The sequence below is a fragment of the Planococcus citri genome, chromosome 1 (assembly GCF_950023065.1).
Source record: "Planococcus citri chromosome 1, ihPlaCitr1.1, whole genome shotgun sequence".
In the NCBI taxonomy this organism is placed as follows: Eukaryota; Metazoa; Arthropoda; class Insecta; order Hemiptera; family Pseudococcidae; genus Planococcus; species Planococcus citri.
In genome coordinates, this window is record NC_088677.1 from 13144333 (window position 1) to 13160439 (window position 16107).

The 16107-nt window shown below is 33.3% G+C and overlaps 1 long non-coding RNA gene across 1 annotated transcript; it reads right to left on the reverse strand.

Moving 5' to 3' along the window:
- Window positions 1–1017: 1017 nt before the first annotated feature.
- Window positions 1018–1855, reverse strand: LOC135847737 (uncharacterized). Its single transcript, XR_010559224.1, has 2 exons — window positions 1731–1855; window positions 1018–1644 (listed from the first exon to the last, which is right to left on the reverse strand). It is a non-coding gene; the product is annotated as an uncharacterized LOC135847737 (long non-coding RNA).
- Between the last annotated feature and the right edge of the window lie 14252 nt (window positions 1856–16107).

Below are 16107 nucleotides of genomic sequence, written 5' to 3' on the forward strand. Positions count from 1 at the left end.
TTTAGAAAAAAAAGCACAACGCAAACTTTGAAAAAAAAGCACAACGCGAATTTAGGAAAAAACAAGCACAGCGCAATTCTTAAAAAAAAGCACAACCAGAAATTCAAAAAAAAACACAACGCGATCTTGAAAAAAAAACACCACAAACCTTAGAAAAAAGCACAACGCGAACTTCAAAAAAAAGCACAACGCGAATTTTGAAAAAAAGCACATCATTTTGAAAAAAGCACAATGCGATTTCATGAAAAAACACAACGCTATTTTGGAAAAAAACAACAAGATTTCAGAAAAAATAAGCACAACGCGATTTCAAAAAAAAAGGACAACGCGATTTTGAAAAAAAGGCACAACGCAAACATCAACAAAAAAAGCACAACGCGAGTTTTAGAAAAAAAAAGCACAACGCAAACTTTGAAAAAAAATGCACAACCAGAATTTTGGAAAAAAAGCACAATGCAATTTTGAAAAAAAGAACACCACGAACTTCAGAAAAAAAACAACGCGATTTTGGAAAAAAAAACGCCGTTTTGAAAAAAAAAGCATAGTGCGATTCTTAGAAAAAAAGCACAACTGGAAATTCAAAAAAAAGCACAACGCGAGTTTTAGAAGAAAAAGCACAACGCGATTTCAAAAAAAAAAGCACAACGCGAATTTTGGAAAAAAAGCACAAGGCGATTTTGAAAAAAGAGAACACCACGAACTTTAGAAAAAAAGCACAACACGAACTTCGAAAAAAAGCACAACGCGAATTTTGAAAAAAAGCACAACACAATTATGAAATAAAAAAATATGAAAAAACGCGATTATGAAAAAAAAAACATGAAAAAAACGCAATTTTGAAAAAAAAGCACAACACAATTTTAAAAAAAAAGCACAACACGATTTTGAAAAAAAAAGCACAATGCGATTTTTAAAAAAAAGCACCACATGATTTCAGAAAAAAAGTACAACGCGATTTCAATAAAAAAAGCAAGACGCGATTTCGAAAACAAAAGCACACTGCAATTTTGAAAAAAAAGCACAACACGATTATAAAAAAAAAACATGAAAAAACGCGATTTTGAATAAAAAAACATGAAAAAAACGTGATTTTGAAAAAAAAGCACAACGCGATTTTAAAAAAAAAGCACCACACAATTTCAGAAAAAAAAGCATGATGCGATTTCAAAAACAAAAGCACACTGCAATTTTGAAAAAAAAGCACAACAGGATTTTGTAAAAAAAAACATGAAAAAACGCGATTTTGAAAACAAAAGCACAACACAATTTTGAAAAAAAAGCACCACACGATTTTTAAAAAAAAGCACCACGCAAATTCAGAAAAAAAAGCACAACGCGATTTCAATAAAAAAAGCACAACACGATTTCAAAAACAAAAGCACATCGCGATTTTGAAAAAAAAGCACAACACAATTATGAAAAAAAAACATGAAAAAACGCGATTTTGAAAAAAAAGCACAACACGATTTTGAAAAAAAAGCACAATGCGATACTGAAAGTTCAAAAGCTCGAAAACACAATGCGATTAAAAAAGCACTACGCAAATACGAAAGCTCGAAAGTATAACGCGACACGGATAGAACTTCTCTGGAGCACAGCCAAAGCGCAAATGACGGGTGGGATTTGACTACTAAGGGTAACCACCTGCTTTCATAGTCTAGGTACAGAATGTGTGTAAACGAAACACCTGCAGGTGCAGGTGTTCTAAAAATTTTTCTAAGGGTAGCCACCTGCTTTCATTGTCTAGGTACCGAATGTGTGTAAATGAAACACCTGCAGGTGTTCTAAAAACCTTTCTCAAAATTGAACAATAGAGAAAATTTTATAACCCCCTGTGGTGTTACATTTAGGTATAAGCAAGACAATAGGCGGCAAATCACTTTGAACCAAATTTGAAATGTTTGAAATTGAACAATGGGAAAGATAACACTGTAGATAAGAATATTTTCGGACACCTGCTGTGTTACATTTTAAAACTGGTGTCGGCGCCGCCTTTGACACCTTTCTCATTGTTCAATTTTGAAAATTTAAAGTTTAGCTCCACGTGGAGCCCCAAAATGCTCTTCAAAATTAAATTTTCACCACCCATTGTGTTCGCTCAATTCAATAAAAACCGGCAGATGAGTGAACACAAAGGGTGTCGGCCATATCAAAAGGGAAGCCGACCAAAGCGAAGCCGACTTTAAATTTTCAAAATTGAACAATGAGAAAGGTATCAAAAGCGGCGCCGACAGTCAGTTAAATTTCTAAATTTATGTATCACCACAGGGGTGATTTTTCGGAAATTAAACAATGGGAAATGTTCTTACAACCCCATGCGGTGTTACATAAATTTGGAAATTTAACTGACTGTTGGCGCGGCTTTTGATACCGTTCTCATTGTTCAATTTTGAAAATTCAAAGTCGGCTTCGCTTTTGTCGGCTTCCCTTTTGATATGGCCCTTTTCCCCTTTTTATTCTTTTTTTGGTACAAATTTTCGTAATTAATTGCAATTACTCAAGAAGCTAATTGAGTAATTGCAATTATAATTACGGCGTTGAATGCCTCATGATGGACCACATCTACATACGAAAATTTCAAAAAAATCGGCCCATCCATCTAAGAGAACATTCGTTCCAAAGAATTTTTCCACTTTCAGAACGAAACCAATAGTGTGCTACGCACACTAAAAAAACATTCCTTACTAGGCTTTGGCGAGTTTTCAATTCTTATGTTGTTGTACCAGCTGTTCAAATGTGTTCTAATTCAAATGTGAATTTTTACCAATTCGAATTTATTGAGTTACTTAAGTCTTCGTTGAAATGAAAATTATTTTCTTTTGAACTGATAATCTACTCTAAGAATTCTACAATAGGTAACTGTGTAGAGTGGTCGAGAGGGCCACCATCTGACAAATGACAATGACCAAAATTACTAAAGTTGAAGTTCTATTTTCCCCCTTCTGGAGTCATTTAAAATTCCTGGAAGAAATTTGGAGCTTTCAGAATAGGTACCTGAAAAATATTCGTTTTGCTTGTGAAGGATTGAAATCGAATTGAATATTAATCTTATTGTTCGTTTTGTTTGAAAATTAAACATTTTATAAAAAACTTGGAATTTGCCATAACTTTTAATTTCTTCAGTTTTCAAAAACTCATCACCAAGTTCGATTACAAGGTTTTTAAAACAATTTCCTCGGATTTACTTTAAGAGAAGTAAGTTAAAAAATATATAATAATAAAAAATTACTTACTTATTTGTATAGGCTCTGGCGAGTTTTCATTAAAAGTAGAAGTTCCATTTTTACTCCTTCTGGAGTCGTTAAAAATTGCTGGAGGGAAAAAGAAACTTTCTGAATTTCAGAATTACTGAAAAATATTCGGTTCGCAGTAGAAAGGTTGAAATCGAGTTGGGTATTATTATCGTTCGTTTTATTTGAAAGTTGAATATTTTATTTAAAAAAACTTGAAATTCGCCATAATTTTGAATTTCGGCTTGAGTTTTCAAACACTCATCAATCAGTTCGATTAATTACCTACTAGGGTTTTAAAACACATTTCCTCAGATTACCTAACTTTAAGATACGTAATTTGAAAATGATAAAGTATAATGATAAAAATAATAAATTAGGTACCTAATCATAATAAAAAATTACTTACTTTACTAGGATGAGCGAGTTTCTAATTTTTTCCATTAAATTTTTCGAAATTTGCGTTGGGTTTCTTCATCACTTTCGAAGTATGTAATTTCAGTCTGTTACCATATAACATTCCAAGTGATCTGATACAAACGTGAATTTTTACCAATTCAAAATTATTGAGTTGTGACTTCGTTGAAATGAAAAACATTTTCCTATGAAACTGATACCTACTTTAGGAATTCTACACCAATTGTCTTAGAGTGGTTGAAATAATTCACTATCTGAGGTACCTAATGACCAAAATTACAAGAGTTGAAGTTCCATTTTCATCCTTTCTGAAGTGATTTGGAATTCCTGGAGGAAACTTGAAACTTTCGTTAGATCCAGCTCAAAAATATTCTGTTTGCTGTTGAAAGGTTTAAATCGAGTTGAGTATTATTATTATACTATCATTCGTTTTGTTTTAAAACGAAATACGAGTAGGTATTTTATTTTTAAAAAAACACATGAAATTCGCCGTAATTTTGAATTTTTCGAGTTTTCAAAAATTCATTACGAATTTGATTACAAGAGGGTTTTAAAGCATGTTCCTCAAATTTACTCCAAGATAAATAATTTAAAAAAAAATGAAATAAAAATAACAATTGGAAAAAAAAAGTATTACTTACTATAGATAAGCTCTGACGAGTTTTCAATTCTAGCGCTGTTTGAACGATTGCAGCACTTGAGTCGTTGTTTCTTCATCAGTCTTTCAGTAATTATAGGATGTTACCACATTATCGTTAGTCTCGGTAGAAAAGGCCACTATCAGGCAATGAACAATAAAGTACAAGAGTTGAAGTTCCATTTTCACTCCTTCTGGAGTAATTTAAGGTTCCTGGAGGAAACTTTAAAACTTTCATAATAGCTCAAAAAAGTATTGTTTTCGCTGTTGAGGCTGTTACTATAATATTCCAAGTGATTCTATTCAAATGTGAATTTTTGCCAAAATTTCGAATTTTTAAAATATTATATCAAAAAGTTCGATTACAAGGCGTTTTAAAACACATTCCTCAAATTTATTCCAAGACAAATAATTAAAAAAAAATAAAATAGAATGATAATCTGAAAAAAAACATTACTTACTAGGCTTTGGCGAGGTTTCAACTCTTTTTTTACCGGACGACCCTCATGAATAACTTTTCAAGTGTTCTAACACAAATGTGAATTTTCACTTATTCAAATTTATTGAGTTACTTATGCCTTCCTTGAAATGAAAATATTTTCCTTTGAACTGATATAGGTATCTGCTCTAAGAATTCTACATCAACTGTCTATAGTGAACGAAAGAGTCACCATCAGGCAATTCTCAAAATTACAAGAGTTGAAATTCCATTTTCACCCCTTCCGGAGTAATTACTCTTATCGTTCGTTTTATTTGAAAATGAATAATTTTATAAAAAACTTGAAATTTGTCATAATTTTGAATTTTTGAGTTTTCAAAAATTCTAATGAGTTTGGTTACAAGGGTAAGGGTTTTAAAACATTCACCTCAAAACTCTAAGATAAATAATAATAAAAGAAAAACATTACTTACTAGGCTCTGGCGAGTTTTCAATTCTCCTTCATTATGAGTTTGGGCATTTAGAACTTGAGTGGGCATTTCTTCATCACTCTTGCAGCAATTTCAGGCTGTTACCATAACTTTTCAAGCGCTCTGATTCGAATGCGAATTTTTGCCAATTCAAAACTATCGAGTTATGACTTATTTGACATGAGAAACATTTTTCTTTGAATTCATCTGTTGAATTTCATTTCGAACGAATATTCAAATTTTAATTTCTAATGTAACTATTTGTATTTTCGATATTTATTGCGTCATCGGCGAAAAGACAGAAATATTCGAATCGTATGTGATCTCGTTCTAGCGCACAAAGTTGCGCACTCGCGTAGTTTTACATTATATACATTGAAGAAACCTCTTATCATAAAAAAGGTATCAGTCAGATGACTCATACTGACGCTATACACCTTGTTATTTTACGAAAAAGGAGCGCATCGCTTCTTTGCTTGCAGTTGTACTGTACAGATCGAATAAATTAATTCAAACAGTTTTCCATCGATTTTTTCGTTAAATTCTGAATTTAAATAGTCTTTTACCCCTTCATGAAGTAGTTTGGAATTCCTGGAGGAAACGTCGAAGCTTTCAAAATAGCTCCAAAAATATTCGTTTTGCTGTTGAAAGGTTGAAATCGAGTTGAGTATGTATTGGTATCGTTCGGTTCGTTAAAAAAATGTAGGTACCTCTACCTACCTAAGATTTCATTTTTTTTTAAAAAACATGAAAGAAATTCGTAATTTTTCAAAAATTCATCAAAATGTTGATTACAAAGGTTTCGAACACGTTCCTCAAGCTTACTCCAAGACAAATGTCATTAAAAAAAATTAAATAAAAATGATGATTAAAAAAAAAGTTACTTACCAAGATCTGAAGAGTTTTCGTGTGAATTATCATCAGTTCAAAATCATTGAGTTATGTACTTGCGTCTTTGTCGTTGAAATGAAAATCATTTTCCTTTGAACTGCTATTAGATTTACTCTAGGAATTCTACAATAACTATCTAGAGTGGTCGAAAGGGCCACCATCAGTCAATGACCAAAATCACAAGACTTCAAGTTCCATTTTCACCCCTTCTGGAGTCATTTGGAATTCGGCATAATTTTTAATTTTTTGAGTTTTCAAAAATTCATCATAAAGTCGATTACAAGAGTTTTAAAACACTTTCCTCGGATTTATTCTGAGAAAAGTAACTATTAAAAAATAATAATTTGAAAAAAAAAACATTACTTACTAAGCTCTGGCGAATTTTCAGTTCTAAAAATCGTCTCCAGCTTCTTAACGTAACGGTTATAAAAATCATGTGAAGGGTCTATTTATATAGGCATTTAGAACTCGAGTCCGTGTGTCTTTTTATCACGCTTAAAGCAATTTCAGGCAGTTACTATAACTTTCCAAGTGTTCTAATTCAAATGCGAATTTTCACCAATTCAAAATTATTGAGTTAGGCCTATACGACTTCGTTGACATGAAAAACATTTTCCTTCGAACTCATACCTATACTCTACGAAGCAGGAATTCTACATTAGCTGTCTAGAGTAGCCGAAGGAGCCACCATACAGGCGATGAAAAGAATCACGGGAGTTGAAATTCCATTTTCACCCCTTCCGCAGAGTAATTTAGAAAACTTGAAGCTTTCAGAATAGCTCAAAAATATTCGTTTTGCTGTTGAAAGGTTGAAATCGAGTCGAGTATTATTATTATCATTAGAAAATGAAACATTTTATAAAAAACATGAAAATCGCCATCATTATGAATTTTTGATTTTTAAAAAACTCATCAATAAGGATTAGGTACAAGGATTTTGAAACACTTTTCTCTTTACTCTGAGAAAAGTAAAAAAAAAAAAAAATTACTAACTGGGTTTCAGTGAATTTTCAATTTTTATCTAATAAGCATTACAATTGTGTTTCTTCATCACCCTTTCAGCAATTTCAGCCTGTTGCCATAGGTACTTTTCCAAGTGTTCTGGTTCAAATTCGAATTTTTTAACAATTCAAAATTATTGAGTTGCCATTTCGTTGAAATGAAGAACATTTTCCTCTGCACTGATGTGATATCTACTTTAGGAATTCTATAGTAACTGTCTATAGAGTGGTTGAAAGAGCCACCATCACTCAATGACCAAAATCATACAAGAGTTGAAGTTCCAATTTCACTGCTTCCGGAGTAATTTGGAATTCCTGGAGAGAACTTAAAGATTTCAGAATAGTTCAAAAATATTCGTTTTGCTGTTGAAAGTTGAAATCTCGAGTTGAATAATCACTCTTATCTTTTGTGTTGTTTGAATGTGAAACATTTCATAAAAAATTTGAAATTAGCCATAATTTTGAATTTTGTTTTCAAAATGCATCAAAAAGTTTGATTACAAGGGTTTTAAAACACGTTCTTCAAATTTATTCCAAGACGAATGATGAAGAAATAAAATGAAAATAATAATTTAAAAAAAAAAAAACATTACCTACTTACTAGGCTCTGATGTTTTTTCAATGCAGCCGGATCAGAACGTGTGGGTGCACTGGAGTGGTTGTTTCTTCATCAGTCTTTCAGCAATTGCAGGATATTACCATAACTTTGCAAGTGATTCTGATTCAATTGTGATTTGTGAATTTTTACCGATTGCTGAGTTATTCCTTCGTTGAAATGAAAGTCATTTTCCTCTGAACTGATAATCTATAGGTACTTTAGGAATTCGACAATGATGACTGTCTAGAGTGGTTGAAAAGGCCACCATCAGGCAATGACCAAATTTACAGGAGTTTAGTTTCATTTTCACCACTTCTCTGGCGTAATTTGGAATTCCTAATGGAAACTTGGAGCTTTCAGAATAGCTGAAAAATATTTGGTTTTCGTTTTGTTTTAAAATTAAACATTTTATGAAAAAATTGAAATTCGTGATAATTTTGAATTATTTTTGGAGTTTTCACGAATTCATTACAAAGTTTTACCATCTTATCGTTAGAGTGGTCGAAAAGAACCACTATCGGGCAATGAACAAAATTACAAGAGTTAAAATTCCATTTTCACCCCTTCTGGAGTAATTTGGGGTTTCTGGAGGAAACTTTAAAACATTCATAATAGGTAGATCAAAAATATCAGTTTTGCTGTTGAAGGGTTGAAATCGAGTTGAGGATGATTCTAATCGTTCGATTTTGTTTGGAAATGAAACATTTTATTAAAAACTTGGAATTCTTCGCCATAATTAGTTTTCAAGAACTCAACAATAGATAAGTTCGATTACAAGGTTTTTAAAACAATTTCCTCGGATTTACTTTAAGAAAAGTAATTTAAAAAATATATAATAATAAAAAATTACTTACTTTATTTGAACTAGGCTCGGGCGAGTTTCAAGTTCTTTCTGGGTAATTCCAACTATTTTGCGAATATTCCAAGTCCCTTTTTCGAATTTTTTTGGGTTGTTTTTTTTTAGGATTTTTTTGATCGAAGTTGTTAATAATGCTAGTGTAGTAGAGATTAGTTTACCTGGCGAGCACGCGTGAGCCCCACCCAGGGGGAGAGGGGGGCGAACTTTGTCCACGACGAAAGACAAGTCATAAAAGTCGCCCCTGTCTCCCTCTGGGTGGGCTTCATGTGTGCTCGCTGGGTGAAATGGTCTCTACTACACCGGCGTTGGCAACTTCGATCAAAAAATCCCGAAAAAACAGCCCAGAGGAGTTCAAAAAAGGGGCTTAGAAACTGGATGTCTTTCGCCGTGGATATTGTGAACCATAGATGGCACGACGACGGACAAAAAACTTTACCCACGACGTCAGACAAAACTTGCTTTTCTCAACTGTAGAGGGCATATCCTTACTTTTTTTGAAAAACTTTGAATGCAGTTCATCACTGACTACTTCGAGCATAATTATAGCTTTTTTCATTTGAACTGATTCCTTCATTAGCAGAAGTTATGATGACCCACGGCGGTAGGACAAGTAGATCCCAGAAATCACTTTTTTTTTGAAAAAATGATGAAAAAGTATCATTAAAACCTCCTATGATACAATTCTGATACGTGCATAGTGTTTATATGTTGGGAGTACATCAGGTTTGCCATTTGTACTAGAAAAAAAAGTATCGTATCTAGTGGTTTTGACCATTTGAAAATTACCCACGTCCATGGACAAAAAATGCTGTGACCAGTATTTAAGTTGACCTTACTCAAATTGAGTGATCTCAAACATTATTATGACACAAGTTAGTTCAAGTCCTATCCTTCCTTACCAGAAATAATGCATTAATTCAGAGAAAATCTTTAAAACAACTGTTTCATAAAGTGACATGTGAACAAAAATACGAGCTGTGACATCCACGACGATGGACATTTGGCCCACATTTCTTGTCCCCTTGGGGGGTGGTGATACGAATATGTGAATTTTCTTTATGGGGGCATGTAGGGGACATCTTTATAGAATTATAGACACCAAAACAAAGAATATTGCCCTCTTAGTCTTTCAGATATTTGCATTTACGCAAATATTCGCAAAATAGTAGGAATCACCCTTCTACTGGCAATCTACTTCTGTTCATAAAGTTGCGTTGGAGGGTCTACTTTAGCATATAAATCTTGAGTTGGTTTCTTATTCATCACTTTCAAAAACTTCTGATTTAAATGTGAATTGAGTTATACCTTCGTTGAAATGAAGAACATTTTACTTTGAACTGATATCTATTCTAGGAATGCCACACTAATTAATTGTCTTTGAGAGGACGAAAAGGCCACCATAAGGTACCTACCTACCTAATGAATGACCAATATGTTGAAGTTGCATTTTCACCCCTTCTGAAGTACCTAATTTGGAATTCCTGGAGGAAACTTGAAACTTTCAGAATAGCTAAAAAATATTCGTTTTGCTGTTGAAAGGTTGAAATCGAGTTGAGTACCTATTATGCTTATTGTTCGTTTTGTTTAAAATTAAAATATTTCATAAAAAACTTGAAATTCTCCGTAATTTTTTTTTTCTGAGTTTTCAAAAATTCATCAAAAATTTTGATTACAAGGGTTTTGAAACGCGTTCCTCAAATTTACTCCAAGACAAATGATAAAAAAAAAAATAATAATAATAATAAAAACATTACTTACAATACGCTTTGGCGAGTTTTCAATTCTTACCATTCGGGAAGTGTGGTTGTACCATCTTTTCAAGTGTGTTCTAATTCTAATTCAAATGTGAATTTTTACCAATTCAAATTTATTGAGTTACCCACGTATGTTTTCGTTGAAATTAAAATAATTTATCTTTGAACTGATAATCTACTCTAGGAATTCTACAATAACTGTTTAGAGCGGTCGAATGTGCCACCATCGGTCAATGACTAAAATTACAAGAGTTGAAGTTCCATTTTTACCCCTTCTGGAGTCGTTTGCTAAAACTTTCAGAATTTCAGAATTGCTGAAAAATATTCGGTTCGCTGTTGAAAGATTGAAATCTAGTTGGGTATTTTTATCGTTCGTTTTATTTGAAAGTTGAATATTTTATTTTAAAAAAAAACGTGATATTCGCCATAATTTTCAGCTTGAGTTTTCAAAAACTCATTAATCAGTTCGATTACTTACAAGGGTTTTAAAACACGTTTCCTCAGATTAATTTTAAGAAACGTAATTTGAAAATAATAAAATAAAATGATAAAAATAATAAATTACTTACTTGCTATCTAGGCTCTGTTCAAATGTGAATTTTGATAAATTCGAAATTGAGTTGAATATGCATTCATTGAGATGAAAAACATTTTCCTTTGAATTGATATCTATACTGTAGAAATTCTTCACTATAATTTATTGTCTTAGAGTGATCAAAAGGGCCACTATCAGGTACTGAAATGGCCAAAATTACAGGCGTTGAAGTTCCATTTTCACAGCTTCCGCGGAGTAATATTGGAATTCCTGGAGGAAACTTGAAGCTTTCAGAATAGCTCAAAACTTACCTACAAGGGTTGTAACCCTCATAGAAAATCACTACTAGCGACTTCAAAAAATTACTAGCGTTTCTGAAAAAGTTACTAGTGATACCGAAAACGTTACTAGCGCTTGTACTGACACTACTAGCGCTTGTGCTGACGCTACTAGCGACCAACTTGACACTACTAGAGACCAACTCAACACTACTAGCGACCAGCTCGACACTACTAGCGACCAGCTCGACACTACTAGCGACCAGCTCGACACTACTAGCGACTAGCTTGACGCTACTAGCGACTGATTTGGCGCTACTAGCGATCAGCTTGGCACTACTAGCGACTGTCTCAACATTACTAGTGAATGATTCAACGCTACTAATCACCAAGCCGATACTAGTAACGATTAAACTGACGCTACTAACAGCTATGGCAGGTACCTAAAATTGGTGAAAAATAAAAATTAAAGAATTCCCAAAAACCGTGTTTTTTTTTTGAAATTATGAATTATTGAAAAGTTTTTGCTTGGGCCAGATCATTTTCCTTTTTCTTTCTCTGACCAAAATTAGATAGTAGCAAAATTGACTTCTCACATCACAAATAATGCGATTTTTTTACTTGAATTTCTTTTTAAAAAAGGGTCCTCTGCTGCATTTTAGTCAACCTACCAGAAATCCTCAATCTAAGTTCCCTTTTTTTCACCAAATATCTGGAAACAATCATTTAACATTTCAATTTTTTGCATATAGAAATTATATCCTGAAAAAAATGAAGAATAATTGTCAATTGTCAAGAGCTTTTGTCATGGCTTGCTCAGCTGCTCGGGCTCCATTTATATTTTTAAAATTCGGAGAGGGAGGGGAGGGGAGAGGAACGGAAAAAAGTCCATGATTTTTGCGAATAAAGCCTAAATTCCAGTCGAAAAATGAAAAAAAAATTCGAGGTTCCAGCCCCCTCGGAGGGGGAGAGGAGGGGAGAGGAACGAAAAAAAGCCAATTTTTGCAAATAAAGCCTAAATTCCAGTCGAAAAATGAAAAAAAAATCGAGGTACCAGCCCCCTCGGAGGGGGAACGAGGGTAAGGGGACGAGGAAGGGTCCATTTTCGCAAAGAAATATCGAATACGAGTGTATGATATCCATTTAATTTTTATCTAGAAAAATCAACACACCAAAAACTCAGTTTTAATTTTGTAAAAAATCATTCAACTTGAAATTTTTTTAAAGTCCAGAGTGCTAAAAAGTGCATATAAATGTTTCAAACACCTCATCTTCCATCTTCCCCAGTGGCCTAGTTGGTTAGGCAGGTGACTAGAGAGTGAGCGATTGCAGGTTCGAACCCCACCCCAGGCATGAAATTCTTTTTAATTTTCAAAATTTTTTTGGGGAGAATTCGTTGTTCTAGGAGGGTCTACGAGTAAATAGCTGCCATTAACATGTTTTTGCCATGATTTTCAGTGCAAAATGCGCAAATTTGCGCGTGTCACTACTATTGACAAACGTTACTAGTCATTAGTAACATCTGTCAGTAGTAGTGACGCTACTTGCCGAAAAAGTTACTAGTGTTTTTTTTTAGTAATGACGCTAGTAGTGATTTTCTATGAGGGAAGACACGTTGTTCAAATTTACTACAAGACAAATGATAAAAAAAGGAAATAAAAATAATTATTTTACAAAAAAACATTACTTACCTACTAGCTTCTGGCGAGTTTTCAATTTTTCATATGTACCTAATATATATATGTGCTTACTTAGATAGAGATGCGGATTATCTCTTAAAGGGTATATTTTGGCATCTAGAACTGGAGTAGGTGTTTCTTCATTACCTACTCTTTCAGCAACTTTAGGCTGTTACCATAACTTTCCACGTTTTCTGATTCAAATGCGAATTTTAATCAATTGGAAATACCTCGTAATTGAGTTACGCCTTCGTTAAAATGACAAACATTCTCCTTCGAACTGACATTCCACTCTAGGAATTCTATACTATTGTGTTAGAGTGGTCGAAACGGCCACCATCCGGCAATAACCAAAATTACAAGATTTGAAATTTCATTTTCACACCTTCTGGAGTAATTTGGAATCCTGGTGGGAACATACTTATTCGTTTCGCTGTTGAGGGGTTGAAATCGAGTTGAGGATTTTTCTTATCGTTCGTTTTGCGTGAAAATGAAACATTTTATAAAAAACTCGAAGTTTGCTGTAATTTTGAATTTCTTGATTTTTCAAAAACCAATCAATCAGTTCGATTATAAGGGTTTTTAAAACACATTTCCTCATGTTTAATATTTTTAAAATTATTTTTCTTGAAGAAATAATAATAAAACAGAAATTACTTTCTTACCTGGCTCTAGCGGATTTTCAATTTCCTCCCATGTTCTCAAATTTGCGATAAAGGGTCTATATTTTGGCATCTAGAACTTGAGTATGTGATTCTTCATCACTCTTCACTCTTTCAGCAATTTCAGCCAGTTACCATCAACTCTAGGAATTCTACAGTAAACGTCTCAGAGAGGTTGACAAGGCCACCATCACTCAATGACTAAAATTGCAATAGTTGAAGTTCCATTTTCACCTTTCCGGAGTAATTTGGAATTCCTGAAGGAAACTTGAAGCTTTCAGATATAGCTCCAAAATATTAGGTTTGTTGTTGAAGGGTTGAAATCGAGTTGAGTATTATTTTCATCGTTTGTTTTGTTTGAAAATGAAACATTTGAAAAACTTGAAATTCAGCGTAATTTTGAATTTTTTAAAATCCATATCAATTAAAAAAAAAACATTACTTACTAAGCTCTGACGAGTTTTCAATTCTCCATAGCCGGTTATGTGGTATAGACCTACGTATGTATATCGCTGTGGAAAGGGTCTATTTTGGCATCTAGAACTTGAGTCGGTGTTTCTTCATCACTCTTGAAGCAATTTCAGACTTTTTACCAGTTTTCTGATTCAAATGTGAATTTGTACCAATTAGAAATTTTTGAATTATGCCTTCGTTGAAATGAAAACCATTTTCCTTTGAACTGACATCTACTCTAGGATTCCTACAGTACCTACATAACTGTGTTAAACTAGTCGAAAGGGCCACCCCCAGGCAAAGATCAAAATTACAGAATTTGAAGTTCCATTTTCACCCTTTCTGGAGTAATTTGGAATTCCTGGTGGAAAACTGAAACTTTCATAATGGCTAAAAAATATTCGTTTTGCTGTTTTGAAAGGTTGAAATTGAATTCAGTATTATCCTTATCGTTCGTTTTGTTTGAAAATGATTTTTTTTAAACATGAAATTCGTCATAATTTAAATTTGAGTTTTCAAAAATTCATAATAAAGTTGATTACAAGAGTTTCAAACACATTTCCTCACATTTATTTTAAGAAAAGTAAAAAAAAAAATTACTTACTAGGCTCTGGCGGGTTTTTAATTTGCTTCACGTTCACTCCTGCAGTAGATTCAGCTGGTTTCGATTCGAATAAAACTGTCAGTTCAAGTTCTTTTCATGTTATTAGATTATAGATGCATCAATGAACTGAAATTGAGTCATGATCCCATCATCTCGAGTCACTTCATATTCTCAATTTCTCATATTGCAGGAACCAAAGACATTGACCACATAACTATAGCATGCGGAAAACCAGCAATAAAACATCAACACGAGTCAGTTTTTAAACTAGAAAATAATGAAAAAGAAGATCTATTTCATACCACCATCATCATCATCGCCCAAACTATATAATACGAACACCTCCACACGCATACCCGTATCAAGCACACAAGGAACAAAGAGGAAAAAAATGAAAAAAAAAAACGAATGAGAATAAAACTATAAAGAAAAAAGAAAAGAAAGTTAATACCGTTCTAAAATGTTTCCTTATATACCGCAACGTATATAAGATGAAAAAAAAATCGTTTCTTTTATAAAATAAAACGTCAGCAAATTATATTTCAAAATAACGCATTTGTTTTCTCTCGCTCTCTCTTTGTCGTTCTCGGTTCTTTTTTATTTTACTAAAAAAATTCAACTTCGTCGCGTAGAAAAAATTGCCTACCAGTGAACATAAATTGTTTACCGAAAAGAGCTAAATCAAAGAAGAGGGCGAAAAAAAAATCGCACAATGTGAAAATACACGTGGGTAGGTAAAAGTAAAGTACGCCACGCTAGAGCCATCCAATTCCACTTTCATTTACTCTTCTCGTTATATATCGGCTTCGGCTGGCTGTATAAAGTTGCGAATTCATTACTCCGCCCTGATCCGCTACACTACATTGCCTTGCAAAGCGCCAAAAACAAAAAACTTATTCCATTTACTTACTTCGCGCTTACCTAGTAGGTATTGAGGTGTTGGTGGAAGGAAAGGAATGAAGGAAAGTTCTTACGAGTTCGATTGTGTTGTGTGCTATGCTGACTGCTGTGTGCTGTTCCGGGGATAAATTTTTTATCGTTTGAGAATTAGGTAACGTGCCTACTGCCTACCTACCTTTGTATTGAGCACAGATTTCTGATCGAGTTCGGTCGTTTGAAGAGAAGCGATTTGTATTTTTTTAAAGAATATAATGCAGATTTTTTGGAGTAAGTAGATGGTGAAAAAAAGTAGTATGTTGATCAAGTTTCATACTGACTTACATTGTGAGTTGAAAGTTACAAAGTACATTATTAGATGTGCATGCCGGCAGTGTCGATTACCTTATTTTTTTAATACTCATGTCAATTTTGAAAATTGTACACGTTGAAGTGCATTTTTCAATTTTAAATGAATTTTTAAACATCAAGTTTGGGCTAAAAAAGAGTCTTCAAATCAACTTAGAAAGCTGACATGTGATGTGTACCCTATTTTCAACCAGTCAAATTGATCGGAAATGGTTTTGAACTGTTTTGAGCAGATTTTCGAAATTTGAAATTTCCACAAAATTTAACCCAATGATGTTGGAATGCTAAAATAATGATCTCTAAACCTTCATTCCAACATGCTGAGTTGATTGCGGGTGGTTTCAAGCCCTTCTGA